Source organism: Odontesthes bonariensis, chromosome 14, assembly GCF_027942865.1.
Source record: "Odontesthes bonariensis isolate fOdoBon6 chromosome 14, fOdoBon6.hap1, whole genome shotgun sequence".
NCBI lineage: Eukaryota > Metazoa > Chordata > Actinopteri > Atheriniformes > Atherinopsidae > Odontesthes > Odontesthes bonariensis.
In genome coordinates this window covers 13,538,125-13,553,693 of record NC_134519.1, presented here as the reverse complement: position 1 = coordinate 13,553,693, position 15,569 = coordinate 13,538,125, and the positions used below count along the sequence as shown (strand labels likewise).

At 41.3% G+C, this 15,569-nt stretch overlaps 1 protein-coding gene across 19 annotated transcripts in view; it reads right to left on the bottom strand.

Moving 5' to 3' along the window:
• The window catches only part of LOC142398801 (receptor-type tyrosine-protein phosphatase F), a 171,995-nt gene that overhangs the window by 119,557 nt on the left and 36,869 nt on the right, over nt 1-15,569 (bottom strand). Inside the window, exon 1 of one of the 19 annotated variants that reach the window (XM_075482977.1) lies at nt 11,318-11,638. The exons of the other annotated variants lie outside the window; for them this stretch is intronic. The gene's annotated coding sequence lies outside the window, so the exon portion shown is untranslated. Of the gene's footprint in view, nt 1-11,317; nt 11,639-15,569 lie in introns of those variants that run through there. 19 annotated transcript variants of the gene reach the window in all.

Sequence of the window (15,569 nt, the reverse complement as noted above, 5' to 3'; positions counted from 1 at the left end):
CAAGATTGAGAGACTGAAAGACGCCAATAAAAGATGTGAACACTTCCTTAAGTTGAGCAATAGAAAGTAGGGAGTGCTGATTATGCTGACCTCGAATGACAGCACCCTCGAAATAAATTACAAGTCTGTCTATGTGGATGACTCAAAGAAATTCATCAGGTCGTTGATTTTGAACAGTTTGATTATCGAGTAAATAAATTTTGAATGTGTGCATGCATGTACAACATACGACACATACTCCATGACGCAACACGATGTAATCTGTGACGCATGAGAGCTGGACTTAATGCACCACGCTCCTGATAACGCCTGACTCAGGCACTAACTTGCCTCTGAACAGAATACAAAGACTGCGTGATGCATATGATACAATGCCGATTGACATTTAGTGGTTGAGTGAACTTTTAACACATCTTTAGCATGTCCATAAATTGTCACTGGTGTAAGGATTTACATTTACGTCTTTGGCTGGGGAGGAGGTACCAATCTTTTCAGCTGCAAATCAATCTGGGAATGAAAGGTGATGTGTATAACACAGATATGTGTGATACAGACTGGAAGAGTGCCACTTCCATTTGAATTTATTGAGGAGTGATTATTGGCAATGTCGTGCTCCCCAGCAAGGAAAAACTGGCTTGCAAAGGTGCTGAGCAAAAGGCTTGCGAATAAATCAAATCGCAGGTTCAATATAAAACCGACATCCATCAAATCAAAGAAACGCTGTGTATACCTGAACCAATCGACTGTATGAGGTAGCTTTCCTTACAGTAGCACCAACCTTAGGAACTGTATTTCTAGGATATAAACAGTCCCAGTTTGGAAATTTCAATGAAATATTCATGTAACCATAAAGTTTAATGAAAAAAATAATGTTTAACACATGAGTCTCACGGCTCACAGCAGGCAGGACACATTTTGTTTTGCTCCCTAAAGCCCACTTTGATTCAAAGAGCTTTTGCATCGAAATCTCGTTGGAAATATTGACAACATTTATTTTTTCTAATCCAATCTGTTGACATCCCAAGTCTATGACTAAGAGCCATGGCTTAGGCAGTTGAATGGGTGCTCCGTGGACATAAGGCCAGTTGTTTGATGCCCAGCCCCCCCAAAAGGCCATGATTACTATCCTCTCGTGGTTTTTGAGTTATTATTTGTCAGTTCCTGTTTCACTTTCAAAGATCTTGACATCGCTCACTATTTTAAATATACTACACTTTAAATATACTGTGTCTGTTCATAGCCAGATGATCTTTGCCTTGTGTATCCAAGCTTTCTTACCATTCTTTAGTTAGTTTGGCACTGCTGGTGTTGCTCATGTTTTCTGGATATTTGTAAGTTTATTTTTGTGTATTTTGCCTTCCGCCAGTCCCTTGCCTCTCTGTTTGCCTCACTGAGCACCATCTTAATTTTGACCCCAGCCTGCAATTAAACTTTGTAATTTTGGCTGCAATCTGTGCATGTGTCTTGCACCTTGGACCTCCAGCATGAGCAACAAAGAGCCCTAAAATTCAGCAGGGAAGGCATCATCGGTGTGTGAATGAGAAATATATTGCCAAGCAAAATGTAGAACATTGCTGAGGTTAAAAGGTATTGGATTGGTAACATTTTTTTATAAATCTTTCTCTGAGTGGTGTGCTCATTGCTTTAGTCTTATATAGTATTCCAGTACCTAAAAACAATGAAATATATACTGTATATCGGAATGATATTTAGAAGTTTTAGTAATTCTTTGTGTTGACGTTTTACAATATAAATGAATGATTAAGAATATGTTCTGTGATAAGACTACACAGTAAGTCAGCAACATGAACTGAGACAAAGTCTCAACAGTAGATGCACATTTATATCAAGAGGAAATTCACACTGCCAAGCAGGAAAGATGAGCTAAGACGTCACCACTTGACGGTTTACTCGTGGACAGATGGTCCCATAAAATGACTAGGCAGGCAGCACAGAAGGCATGGACTCCCCCCTTCACACCATGCAGAGGACTTCAACTCCCCCACCCCCACCACCTCCTAGGCAGAGAGCCCCGTCTCCGCCAGTAAAAGACAAACAGAGTGAAGGCATGTGAGCAGAAAGACTGGCAAATACACAGTTCCGTAGATCAATAGCTTGCCAAACAGACAGTTGTTCAGGCTCTGCTCAATCCATGGAAATAACGTGGATGGAGTGTAGCAACCAGAAAGAAAGGAAAGGATAGTAAAATGAAGCATTTTTAAACAGGAGGAATTCAAAAGGAATTTAACTGAAAACATGTTTACTCAGTTACACTCCTTGAATGTTGAGGTAATATATTTTCCAAAATGGCCCTGAAGCGACAATATTGGACCAAACTTTGCATAAGAGCATTGGAAGGATTTTTTTGAGGGCTTCATACTATTAAGCAGGTGTCCCCACTGTTCTAAATCAATTACCTACAGTCAGTCAGCGCTTAGAGTAGGGGGTATTGTAAATCAGCTTGGTGTCAGGCCAGATTAGAAACTGTAAAGAGCTGGGGGTGAAGTTCTTTGGACGTTGTGGACCCTCCAGAGGCCGACATGAGAAAGAAGCTTTGGCCTCTGAGCTCAATGGCAGAGCAGCAACTATGGTTATTGTTTGCAACAATACTTACTAAGGCTGAGTTGTATAAGGATGTAATCTGCGAGACTGGTAGAAAATCCTTCATACTCTTTCCCTGCTTTTAATACATCGTATTGGGAAAAAAATATGCAGGACTGTTTTATACTAATATTGCAATTATATAGAATGACTTGTTTTGTCTGATTTGCATTGCTCCTGGCATCCTTGTAAAATAAAATAAAAACTGGCCGCAAATGAAACAGCCAAACTGCTCCAATTGACCTATTTGTCATAAAAGTGTTCAAACATTCTCTTGTGGATGATGGTCTGTGATTGTCCAGCTGCAATCTTACAAGCAGCTCCTTATCTCACTACATGTGTTAAATGCAAATTTGCTTCTAAAGAACTTTTGAACAATATTCCTAGGAAATAAAACTGAGACACACAGAGTGGTTCACTTTAAGACAAAGAATAGCTGATATTTTTCACACTACATTGAATGTTTTTCTTGTGTCAGAGCTGAATTTCACAAAGGAAACTCTATATTGACTGAATTTATTGTTTCACCTTACAACAGAGCACGTAAAAGGCACAGGGAAAACTGTGGTCTGAGGTACAGAAGAACAAACTCAGTATTGACACAGGGAAGGGTTAGACAAACTCAGGGAAGGCTGAGAAAAGCCCCTCCTATATAGTCGGGCGTATGTGGTGGGAAACAAAAACATTGTACCTTATGGTGTGTGGCGCAAAGCATAAGGCTCTATTTAGAAAGGAGCACCTCTTCATGAGAAATGTGTTTTTGGGGAACTAAAAGACACACAAGCATATGCTATTCTGAGATCCACCTTATTACAAGAAGTCCATGTGTTACGCAAAGACGAGCCAAGACTCCTGGTCTTGCTTGAAACAGTTAAGACCCAACATATTCGACATGTGCTAGTTGCTATTGCAAATATGGTAAAAAAAAATAAAAATTCCCCTCACACATTTTATTTCAGACGGCTACGCTCTCAGTCCCTGTTTAACTAGAGAAAAGAGGCAGATTCTAATAAGCCATTCTGTCTTTCTGTCAGTCTGTGTTTCCCTCCATCCCTTTACTACCTCCTCTCTCCCCCCAGAGCATGACTCCTTCTCTATCTCTTAGCCTGTCTAAGCCATGAGCCAGCCTGTTGAAGCAGATGGAACCATATATATCCCCATTGCTCTCCGGAGGCTTGAGGATTTAAAATGTAAAAGAGATGAGTTCGGAATTGGCAGGGGCCAGTCGATAAAGGGCAAGAAAAGTAGGGACTTGCAGCTTCATCAAATGAATGCAAAACCATTGGCCTTTTCTAAACTAACCTGGCATGAGTGGCTTGATTAGGGTCTAATCCAACATTTAGTCCAACATGAAATGAGCATACAGCACCGTACAAAAGTCTTAAGCCATCCCTCAGTTGTACTGAGGCTTGAAGTTGAATGACGTGTGAGGACCACGGCTGCTGGCCTTTGTATGTGCACAGTGACCACAGATTGTTAGTCAGATGCCATGCCTTGCGTACGACTTTTCACTCAAAAAGCCCAAGGCAGGTACAGCCAAATGTCCATCTCATGGCTGATGGGCCTGTTTTCACTGTTATCTAGAAAATAAAGAAGAACAACAACAACAACAATAATAATAATGATAATAAACATTTAACTCACTCATCTTTAAAAAAGACATGGAATCAGTTGCAGCTACAAACCCTCTGGATACTGACTGGTGTTTACTGGCCACAGGCAAAAATAAACAGGAATTAATCAGGATGTTACTTGGCTGTCTCTTGTGATTACGTTAGCTGGAAAGGTGGAGTCAGACCTGCTTTCCTCAACACCTCACCTCAGGCCACCTTTCAGTTAATGAGAAAATATCTGGACACTGCATCTGTCGTCTGGAGGAAGATTCCGCTTCGTCCTCAATCTCTGCGTGGCAGCTTGACACACAGGAGGAGTGAAGAACAACAGGCGGACGAGGTCGTGAGCAGTACAATCGATTGCCAGCTGACTGGTGAGCTCCATTATACTGACAGGCCAGAGCCACAACACGCTGACCTGCACTTCACCAACGTTCTCATTACTACCTATGAATCTCTCTCTGGGACCAATCTCTCCGGCCCGCACTCCTCTCCTGCTTTGTCTTCTCTGCAGTCTCGCTGGGCAAAGTATAGAACTGAAATTCACTCCATCAATTTGATGGAGTGAATTTCAAAAGAGGCAAAAGCCACATCTCGGCTGTTGCACTGTTTAATGCAATAGATGCAGAACAAAGACAATATGAGACAGTGCACTTTACTTGTGGAAACTGCAGCCCAACTGTACATTTAACATATACTGTATACACCTCACCCACCATCAGCCATTTCCATATTACACTGGAATCCTTAGTCCTTGGTAGACTTATTTATACTCACTACCCTACCCCACCCTCCTCTGCACAGATAGGATTTACCTGCAGCTGAGAGAGCCTCCAGACTATCAATTACTACAAGCGTAGAGTCACTGTTATGTAGTTTGACTAACAAGACATACGAACACAACCCATAGAAGCACACACGCACATAGTGCTCTTTCATGCATAGCTCTCGAACAGAACCGCTTAGAGAAAATCTAGGTTGACTTTGAGTCATAGGGTTTTAATGACTTAAAATGTACTTCAAGGACAATTCATTTAATGAAAGAAACCTAGCCAAGAGCTGCTTCAGAGATGGAGTGCAAATACAAATACTCCCAGTCAAGAAAGCTGTTATTTAGGTCAAAAGAGAGAAATCAACCCGGCGCTCAGGTGTATCACGAACAGTCCAAAGTGGTGCTCTTGGGGTAGGGAAATCCACGATCAGAAAAGAAATAAGTCCCAGGCACTCAAAAGTAGAACAGGAAGAAGGTATAAATTAAAAAGCCTTTAATGACTTTGGCTAATCATAATAAAATACCAACATGTTTCAATGATGTCATTATCTGCCCATTTGCTATTTTGTATATCTAAAGAGTTTATTGTTTTTGTCATGCTGGTACTTTAACAACAATTATTGCATTGTGATCTATGCCCCCCCCCCCCCCCCCTCCCTCCCTCCTCTATGATAGGTGCGCCTTACTCTTCCAATTGTTATTGGTGGCACACTAATTATACACCTGATCCAGGTGTGGGGTTTAACTGTTTTTACCGTTGTTCATTCTGTGACTTCTGCTTTGCCCTGATGAAGACCACGGTGGTGGTTGAAACATGTTGGTATTTTATTATGATTAGCCAAAGTCATTAAAGGCTTTTTAATTTATACCTTCTTCCTGTTCTACTTTTGAGTGCCTGGGACTTATTTCTTTTCTGTTATTTAGGTCACTTCAGATATTACACTATCAGGCTGACAAATTCGTTAAGAATGGGGAATAACAGCAGGACTGGTGCTGCAGCTAAACTTTGGTTCACCAATAAGAAGAATGAGTTGAAGCAAAAGTGTGGTGCTTGTTAAGTGAAATAAAAAGTTTTTTTTTAAAAAAGCAGAAACTTTGAGCCTTCACTGCAGTCCAAAGATCATGACTACACAAAGTCATGATCTTTGACTGGTTCAAAACGTGCTGAGAACAAATTCCTGCTGACGTCCCATCTAACTTTCTGACAACGATTAGACTGAACACCAGGCCGCTCCACAGACAGGCAGGGACAGATCCTGTCAGTCACCTCACCTGATCCACCCTGACTCCTAAAATGGCTCTGTCAGGTCAACAAACAAAAAGCCATCACAGCCAGTGTTGCAGTCATCAAGCTCGAGTCACTCCGTAGACGGTTTAAATGCAATCTCTCCAGGTCCTGTTAAACTCGGTTGAGCTTTTTCTTTTGGGGGCAGAAGGTGTAAGGATTGACTCTCAGGCTTACAGCAGGTGTACACACAGTCAGGAAACATAAATTATGTAAATAAGCCAAAGCTAACATAAAACTGTACTGTGAACCACAGCCTACACTCTACTAATGTCTGGTCTTATAGTAGTTTGTCTAAAAAGCACCCAGCTTGTGAAGTAAGATCCGATAAAGTAGCATGGTAATTATTAGAATAACTTATTTGGGTCAAGAAGCTAATAAATGTGCATTAACAATGAAGTGGAATCTTCTTGTAAAGCACAAAATCAGAGGCATTTATAGCTCCCCATCTAAACATATAACCACTAACCTCACGAGACACTGAGCCAGGGGGGATTTATATTCTGTGCCCAAGAAGTGCAAAAGGGCCCAACACATAATTTACCTCATACATTAAATTAGACTGCCTTATCAGTGATTCTAAAGTAATTTCCTCGGTAAATATGTGACGTTTAAATTCAATCTTCAATCACGGGATACAGAGGGGTTCTCCAAAAGTATAAAAAAAAGGAACTGGTTATCCTACTTCCCCTTTCCTCAACCAGTTCTCTTGTCTCACTGTCAACCGAGGCAGCCAAGACTCCCATGTTTACTAATGTAGAAGCAACCCCTTTATCAGTAAAGAGATTTGTAGGGAAGAGGCAGGGGATTAGCCATCAAATTACCAGGCAGACAGCATCCCTGCTCCAGGGTTGTGAAGTGGTAATCTCCAAGGCTGAAGGGGAGAAGGGGGGGTGTCAAGATAAAGGTTTGGGATTGCCGCTGTAGAACTCCAAACTATGCACAAGTTAAACATGAAAGTGTGTTTCAAAGTCTGCATTTTTTGAAAGGCAAGTTATCCCTTTACTTTTTACGATAACTGCTTTTATAAGGACCATAAGACCACATTATGTAGTGTCTTTCATGATGTTGGACTACATGATATCACTACACAGCCCAACATCCAATAATGCAAGACTGTGGATATGGGGCAACTTTAAAAAAAAAAAGGAATGCTGTAGCTAGGCAGGGCTGGTGGAATTAGATTTCAGTGGCCTTGCCCATGGTTCCTGCATTGTCACCTCACTGCCCTCCCTTAAACAAGCATTGCTCTCCTTAGAGAACACCCTCTGGACACAGGAATGTTTCATCAACGCCACAGCCCCCAGCATCCTTACCGGGCCACAGTGGGCCAAGATCCACTGCACAGACAGGCTATAAATAAGTCAGGCGTTATAATGAAACCAAATGAGTCTCCATCCATCTTCCCAAAACAAGTCAACCCTAAACTCTACAGGAGGAGGAGACTGTCACTATGTTCGAGGGCAAAAAACGGCAAAATGAACAAAATGTCATGATAATAAATACATACCATGATAAAACACAATAGCTGTATACTCTCATGCAAGTATGACTATATCCAAGTCTATGTATGACTAGCCAAGACTGTGAAGGCTTATTATTCCATTAGACGTGACATGAGTGGGCTGATAAATGAAGGGACAGGAGGCTGGTAAAGCAATGAAGTAGAATGTCAGGTTTAAGCGTGGCATTTGGAGAAATTGGAAGAGGGAGCAAACAAGGGTGCTGGTTAAGGCAGTGGGATAAATAAGATACTTGATTATACTTTCACAACTGAACGCAAAATAAATAAGCCAGGCTTCAATTTCATTTGTTTTACTGCAGTTAAGCTAAGCACCACAAAGATGCAACTTCTAAATCTGTCTGGTGGAAGTCTACAAGCAATCAAACTGACCATTATTTCATTTTTTTTTAAAGAAATGTATCAGATAGACATCATTCACATAAAATCAAGCAAAATAATTCCATGCAGAAAAAAAAAGCCATTTCTGGGCTTCTCCAATTTTCACAGAAAAGATGTATATATATATATGTATATATAATGTATGGCAGAATACATATTTCCATGGTCATAAAACAATGGATGACCATGGTGAAGGATGATCAATAAATACTTCACCAATGCACAGATCACATATATGAGCATAAGCTCCGGCTTCATCATGCATGAAGACTACAAGAAAATTCAGCTGCCCCTGGAAATGGAGGTAGTTTCAATCGATGTGGAGGCATAATGGGATGATGTGGACTAGAAGTGAGTTTTGTGCAAAGGGGGAAATGTCCTCACTGACAAAGCGGATTTGTATTCCCATTGAGAAACCCATGGCTGTAATGCACATAGTTACGGTTTAAATGAAAGATGCAGCGTTGGGAGCACAAAACAGACCTCTGATGACTTGTTATAACTGGTCATAAAAGATGCCACTGCAAATAGGAGTGTATTACAGTACATAAGTGTAAAAAAGGTACAGAAAAGGACAAAAGGAAAGAAAGGATCTGAATGGAAACTAGGCCTATGAGCACTCTCATCTATCTCATCTCATTTTAAAGAGACAGTGAGTTAAAGCTCCTGTGCTACAGATAGAGACTTTTTATAAGACAATTTTTACTCATCACTTACAAGCAACAAAAATAACATCAACTCACCCAAAATAACCCTGTCTTCTAATGTAACTATGGCCTTCTGCCAAAAACTTAATATGTAGTAAGCTTATGTAGAAGTCAAAGCATAAGCACAGACTTAGTTCAATCAAGTGAGCTCTCTGCTCAGGGCAGCTGGGAAAAGCATTCTTGTCAAAACACTGATGATTGTTGTGGTAAAGATGCCCTTTTTCCTAAACCTTCTCCGCAGCACCTGTCACAATTGATGAGCGGCTGATTGAAAGTGAAAAAAAGTGTCACAATTGAAACCAGCGAGTGACTATCAGCACTGCCAACACATCACCCGACAGTGGCCGCTGATTGACATCACACATTATGCAGGATGTATCTGGCACACTCGTAAGCTGTATAAACATGTTATTTAGCACAAAACACAGGACTAGCAATTAGGCCTTGTCATTATAAAACAATGAGCTATAACCCTGCCAGCAGCATACAACAATTCCTGCCACGTAACAAACTAAAAATCTCCCCTCTGCTGACATTTTATAGCTTCTGCATCAAAGCTTTGCATTTTAATAACTAAACAAAAGCTTCATGGACAAATGTCTGGCTCAGCTGACACAGTCGCCTTAACAGACATTGATCTGTGATTGTAAGCAAGCTCTTTCATGTCCCAACTGGGATGAAAGCGATTGAGCAGATCCATCGTGTGTTAACAGGCCATTACACATCACCCAACTCACTGATGATGAGAAATCAAGTTCTACGGAAAAATCCATATGCTCAGACCATAATTACTTTTGAGAAATCCAATGGGGGGGGGGGGGGGGGGGGGGTGACTGACTGCTCCTCATAGAGTAATTTATTCAGAAGGGAAAACATCAGCCAAGACAGCCTTATAAGCGAAGGATTTTATGTATGTTTGTTCAGGGAATCTAAGAAAGAGCAGCCATACACAAATGGCTTATTTCCTCAGGTCACATCCGTGACGTCACTTGATGCGTCACTGGAACATCATTTGTGTTGAACCGGTTGAGCACAGTTGAAAAAACTGGAATGAAGGGTCATGGTCTGCATGGTGGAGGTGAAGGAGGACAACCTACAGGTCACGCAGTGCAGACTGGGATTGCCTTTGTTTGCTCAAATGACTCTGACTGACAGTTTTTCGGCGTGTTCGTTCATGCTTCTGAGCAGCTGAACGGACGTTTCAGCAGCACCGTCCCCTCTTGAGTTTCACCACAGCTGGGTTAGCACTCTGAGTTAAGATAAACATGAGGGAGAAAAGACTGCTCTCCTGAATGATTATCTTCAAATAAAATAATAGATGCACAACTCTTTTTTTTGCTTTAAGAGAACAAAACAAGTTCTCACTGCAGTAAGGCAGACCTGTGGGGAAAACTATCTGTTTCAAAGGCTAAACATAAGAAGACAAACATTGGGTTCATGTTGTGTTTTTGGAAAGTTTAAGGCGACTTTGAATAAAAAAGGATATTTTTCTCACACACACCAACTCCTATCGTATTACGCAACAAACTTACTGTGTAAGAAATTCCACATTTGTTACACAGAACTTTCTCATAAAAGTGCATAATAAACTTCAGGTTGTAACAAAAAAAATACATAATTACAGCTTAAAAATAGACATTTAGTCTTTGTTGAAAAGCAGGTAGAAAAAAAGGGTCCTTAACAAAAGAGCATAAACACTAATCCTGTAAATCACACACAGAAATGTGTATTACAGGATACAGTTTGTTGAGACCAAGCCCAAACACTGAAAAAAAAAAATCATGATTTACGACTTCCAAAAGTTCTCCTCTTCAATTATTTGCGATTTCAAAGCTGTCTCCTGAAAACTGGAATTCTTGAAGCTGAAATTTTACCCTCTAGATTGTCTAGGGAGATAAAGACAACCGGAAAAACAGGTTGTTTGCCTCAGTTTAGGCCGAATGCAGTAGAACGGCAGGGTACCTTACCTTAGCAGCGGTAGCTAGGGGACATTCTATGGCCCTTCTATTCAAAGTCCTCTGAATACGTAGGGGAGGGCTTGCACCAGACAGGGCAATTTGCCAGAGAGACAGCCAATAGAGCTAAGCCAAGACGAGGTTAAACTATTGTTTTGGCTTCACAAGCAAGAGTGAGCAAGGACAAAAGTAAAGGGGACAAAAGAGTTGTAAGAAAATACCTGATCACTCAACTGGAACACATCAACTTATTTTGTTACTTTTATTATGAAAGGCCAGTTGTGAAAGGCATGTTGAGAGATTTAAAAAAAACAACAACACATACAGGTTTCTGGTTATGTGGGGAATTAGGTTCAGACCGCCTCAGAGAGGTCACTTACTTTCAAAAACTGCACCTGTGCCTCACTTGTTTCAAGAAGCAACAACTTCTGTCTGCTTGACACGTTCCACAAACTCTGAAGGGCTAAAACTCAAAACTTACCCATGCATGTTAAGTAAGTCCACTTATAAAGAAATCCTTTTCATTCCTTTCTCATTGTAAGGCACTTATTCCAGAAAGAGTGAGCATCCAAATCCTATAGAAGAAAATCCAACAGTATCCACAAAAGATTATCCCTGAGTGATGACTTATGAAAACCTGCGAGAGAGTAAATAGTCCCCCGTCCCTCCTCAGTTATTCCATTCACAGCGTTTCATTAAACCAAAGGAACTGTCTTGGCTCTACGGCGGAGGTTTCCAGCTGTGGCTATAGAGCAGTGCGGCGTGGGGAGAGATCCTTCAGAGGCAAAGCATGCTCACACACTGAGCTGGTGTTCAGGGACTGTCCGCGAGAAGCCAAACCCACCCTGTGATGTCACTGGTGTCAAATTTCAGTTTGAGGGAGGAGGTTGCAGGTTTTCCATTTAAGCTTCGACCAATGAGAGGCGATTGTTTTTGTTTCACCTGAAGAAAAAAAAAGCTGAGCTACACGTGATGTTATGTGCACCTTAGAGACTCCTTTGTGTCTTATCTACAGACCACCTTCCAGGGGGAGTCTGTGACCTAATGTAGGCTCAGGCAGGTTAATCATAAACCAAAAAAATCCTCCCCACTCCTGTTTTGAATTCTATTCATGCGTGCGTTTCAACTTCTTTTAGTTGTACCATTATTGCTGAAGGGGCTAACAAAGCATGACCTTGAAATACACAAACATTCCCAGGGGGCTGTGATAATATATGTCCAGCAACATGTTCGGAGGATAATGAAACTGCTTCAAAAATAATTTGGCCTTCTTTCTCATCTTAAAAAAAAAAGTAATTGTGTGGGGGGACGAATATGCAAAATCCTCATTCTTAAATCTGCAAGGCGTCGAGTACACACATACACAATTCGCAAACACACTGTTTCTCATTCCCTCTGGTCAAACTCTGCTAGCCATGGAGCTAATCATCCACAACAGATGTTGAGAAATGTTCAGTCGGATTTATGATGGAGCTCAGAGGAACAGCCAAGTCAGCCTCTGGTGCCGTTTTTCTCTTCCGTCCTACAAGGACAGGGGATTGCACCGAGAGAAGATGTCAGCACAACAATTCTCTTCCACCCAAAAAATTCCCTGGCGCTCTGATCACCATCCGAGACGACTGTGCCTTAATAGATCACAGAGCCGTTGGGACCTTGGGGAGAGTTTTACTCATTTATCCCCATAATACTGTGTGGACTGTAACTTCCAGCAATGCTTCAACCATGTTTTGCACTCAACATAATGATGTTTTTTATGTATCAGTGACACTGCTGACACTGCAACCCCCACTCAACTGAGACTTTTTTTTTTTTTTAGGTGAAGTGATACATGACAATGCATTACCATAACAATAAAAGCATGGCATAGCCTACAAGCCCCTATCGTCAGACAGAGCCAATAAACTCTAATCCAAAATAGAATTCATATTTACCTGAATTAGTTAGTAACTGAAATATATTAACATAAGAAAAATAATTTTAAAATAAGATTCTGAAAGGCACTCTTAAAGGTTTCCACTAAGAGCAGCGCTGTTGGATCCGTTACCGGCTTAAACTCTGTGGAGGGAGATGGCAAATTGCACCGTGTTCTACATCTCTCTTTGTTGTTAACAACGGGAGACAGTCTGCTTTTACTGCAGGCTGCAGATCTGTGAACACAACAAACTTTTCAACATGAAGACAGAAAGAATTGTTTTGTCTTAAACAGCCTTTTTTAGTTCAGAACAAATATGATGTGGGTCATTTGATTAAAAAGTCATTCACTTTCAACAGCCTAAAACACAAATATATTCCAGCTGTATTTGCTGAAAAAAAGAAATGGAGCATGCGCCATGGACGGGGACCTCTTAAGATCTACCACACAGCCATCTGCAGAAAGGAGAGAAGCTAATCTGGACGTTTTGGGAAAACTTCTCATTTCATTACTAACTCATGTGAGTGTGAAGGGACCTTCTGGAGAATTGAGACTCCACCCACACACTCTCAAGGAGAGGGAAATAAGTGTATTTGTGGGTGTAAACTGTTTGTGCCAAATCAAATGTCCTATGAATCCGAAATGAAATCGTTGAACTGACCGCACTATCGTAAAAGATGGAAGTAAAGATTATTGGCTGGTGGTCCAAACAGCAGAGCGGAAGATGAAATGTGTTGGCCGTTTCGTCCAGAGTGCGATGCCATTTCTGTGCAAAGTGAAACTTCACACACTGATGGATCCGGAGCAGTAACGAGTTTAAAACTGTTTAAAGCCCAAAGTCAGGTTTTTGTAGCTCACGCTGTTTTAGGACTTCTTTCCTTTTTTGCCCCACCCCCTCATGATCCCCACCCCCACTGCCACCCCTACCAAGTCTGAGGCTGCGGCTACACGAAAACGTTTTTCACTGTAAACGATACTTTTTCTTATCGTTTCGCTGTCGCGGCCACACGGAGCCGGCGTTCCCACTACCCCAAAACGATAGTTTTTGAGAACGGGTTCCAGAGTGGGAAAGTTTGAAAACGGCCTCGTTTCGTTTCCATTGTTACAGCTAAAACGTTTTTGCGTCAGTCAAACGTTGACGCTGTGAGCCAATTTTAACACTTCTCTATTGTCTCACAGCGTGGCGTGACACAGTGGCGTGTGTACTGCATCGTTTCATCGTTTTCATCCGTTTTCGTCTGGACCTGAGTCTTTACAGCAGCGCGTTTCCGTGTGGTCGCAAGAATTTTCGTACCCGTTTTTAAAAAAAACCTCGTTTCGTTTTCGTGTAGCCGTAGCCTGAGAATTTATAACATTGTAACTACCACCCATCCCCCACTCATTTCATTGGAAAGTTGACATCCTCTTAAATCTGAAGCAGCCATCCTCTCATTGATACAAGCTGGCCTGTAAACAACACAGTTTGGAGTGAAATTTGGATTTTGCGGTATTTTAGCTTTCTTTTGCGGGGATGTGTGTTTGTTGTGTGGCCCTGGGGTTAAAGAACATGAATCCAACCTCAGAAACAAACTCAGCTCCTTTGAGGCAGCTAAAATCAGCAGGTTGAGGACTGCGTTGCCTGCTGTAGGATGGACTGAATCACATCGGCCCTGGGCTTTATCAATATAACTGTCTGCGCCAAGTCTGCAAAAACATTTAACAAGGTTAAGCTTCGGGGTATGAAAATAAGTTTCCTGCTGTTGGTTCAGCAGAGCACGGACTGAATGAATGATCATCGCTTTCGACAATAATGCTGTATTTGCTGCATTTTGAAACACTGCAGTCCACAGTTGTCCAAAACCATATCAATACATCTGATGTATCATCGAAAAATAATACAGTTAAAAAAATACTTGAAAAGGAATCCAAATAGTGTATTTCTTCCTCACTCACAGGGGGGACATTGTCAAACACAATACTGGCTGCATGCCAGAGACAAAATGCTGACCTGTGTCATAAACACTGAGCTGTGAAAGTCAGTGTGCTGCGGCTGATGGGCTCTTTAGACCAACACTATGTCATCATGTCCAGAAGCACAGCTGGGCAACACCTGTTAGTTTTGCATTCCCGGGCAATTCGCAGTGTACTGACGGTTGGTTGCTGCCTCTAGTTTGGAAGCTAATTCACTTCCACATTGCAGTTGGTGGGACTTATAACATACAAGGACCATATTGTAACATACAAACATGGGTTTAGCTTATTTGCACGTTGTCAATATAACATTTAACCTCACTCTGTGATTCAAGTTGGGATGAGTTACAAGGACAACTTAGGCCATGCAGGACGCATAATAAATATTCAATTATATCTAATTGCATTCAATTGTCTCGATGCAAGCCACCAAATTATGATCAATTCATTCGGAGATTAAAATGTGCAGCATTTGCAGAGTTTCTGGCAAAGAACTAAACGGTTATCAACAATGCAAAACTGTGTCCTTTGCCACATAAAATTGTTTTTTTTGAACTTTGTGCATTTTCTCAACATTGGCCAAGGACACTTCTGGGTCTGATCTTTTTTTTTTTTCCAGGATCGTCTGCAGATAACACTGGCTCCAGCACTGAGAGAGAAGGTGATTACACAAAGCGACAGGAGGTGTGAAAAATACAAGGACAGTGGAAAAAAAAGAGCGCATAAAAACACAGATAAGATTGTGTTTTTAATGGTGCTGACACTCAGTGGGAGCTGGCATGTGTACGTGCCTGTAAAGATACTGTATGTGGAGTATGTGAATTTTAAGTCCCTGTGCTTCAACACTCTCAACAAGTGTTCATAGAGGAGG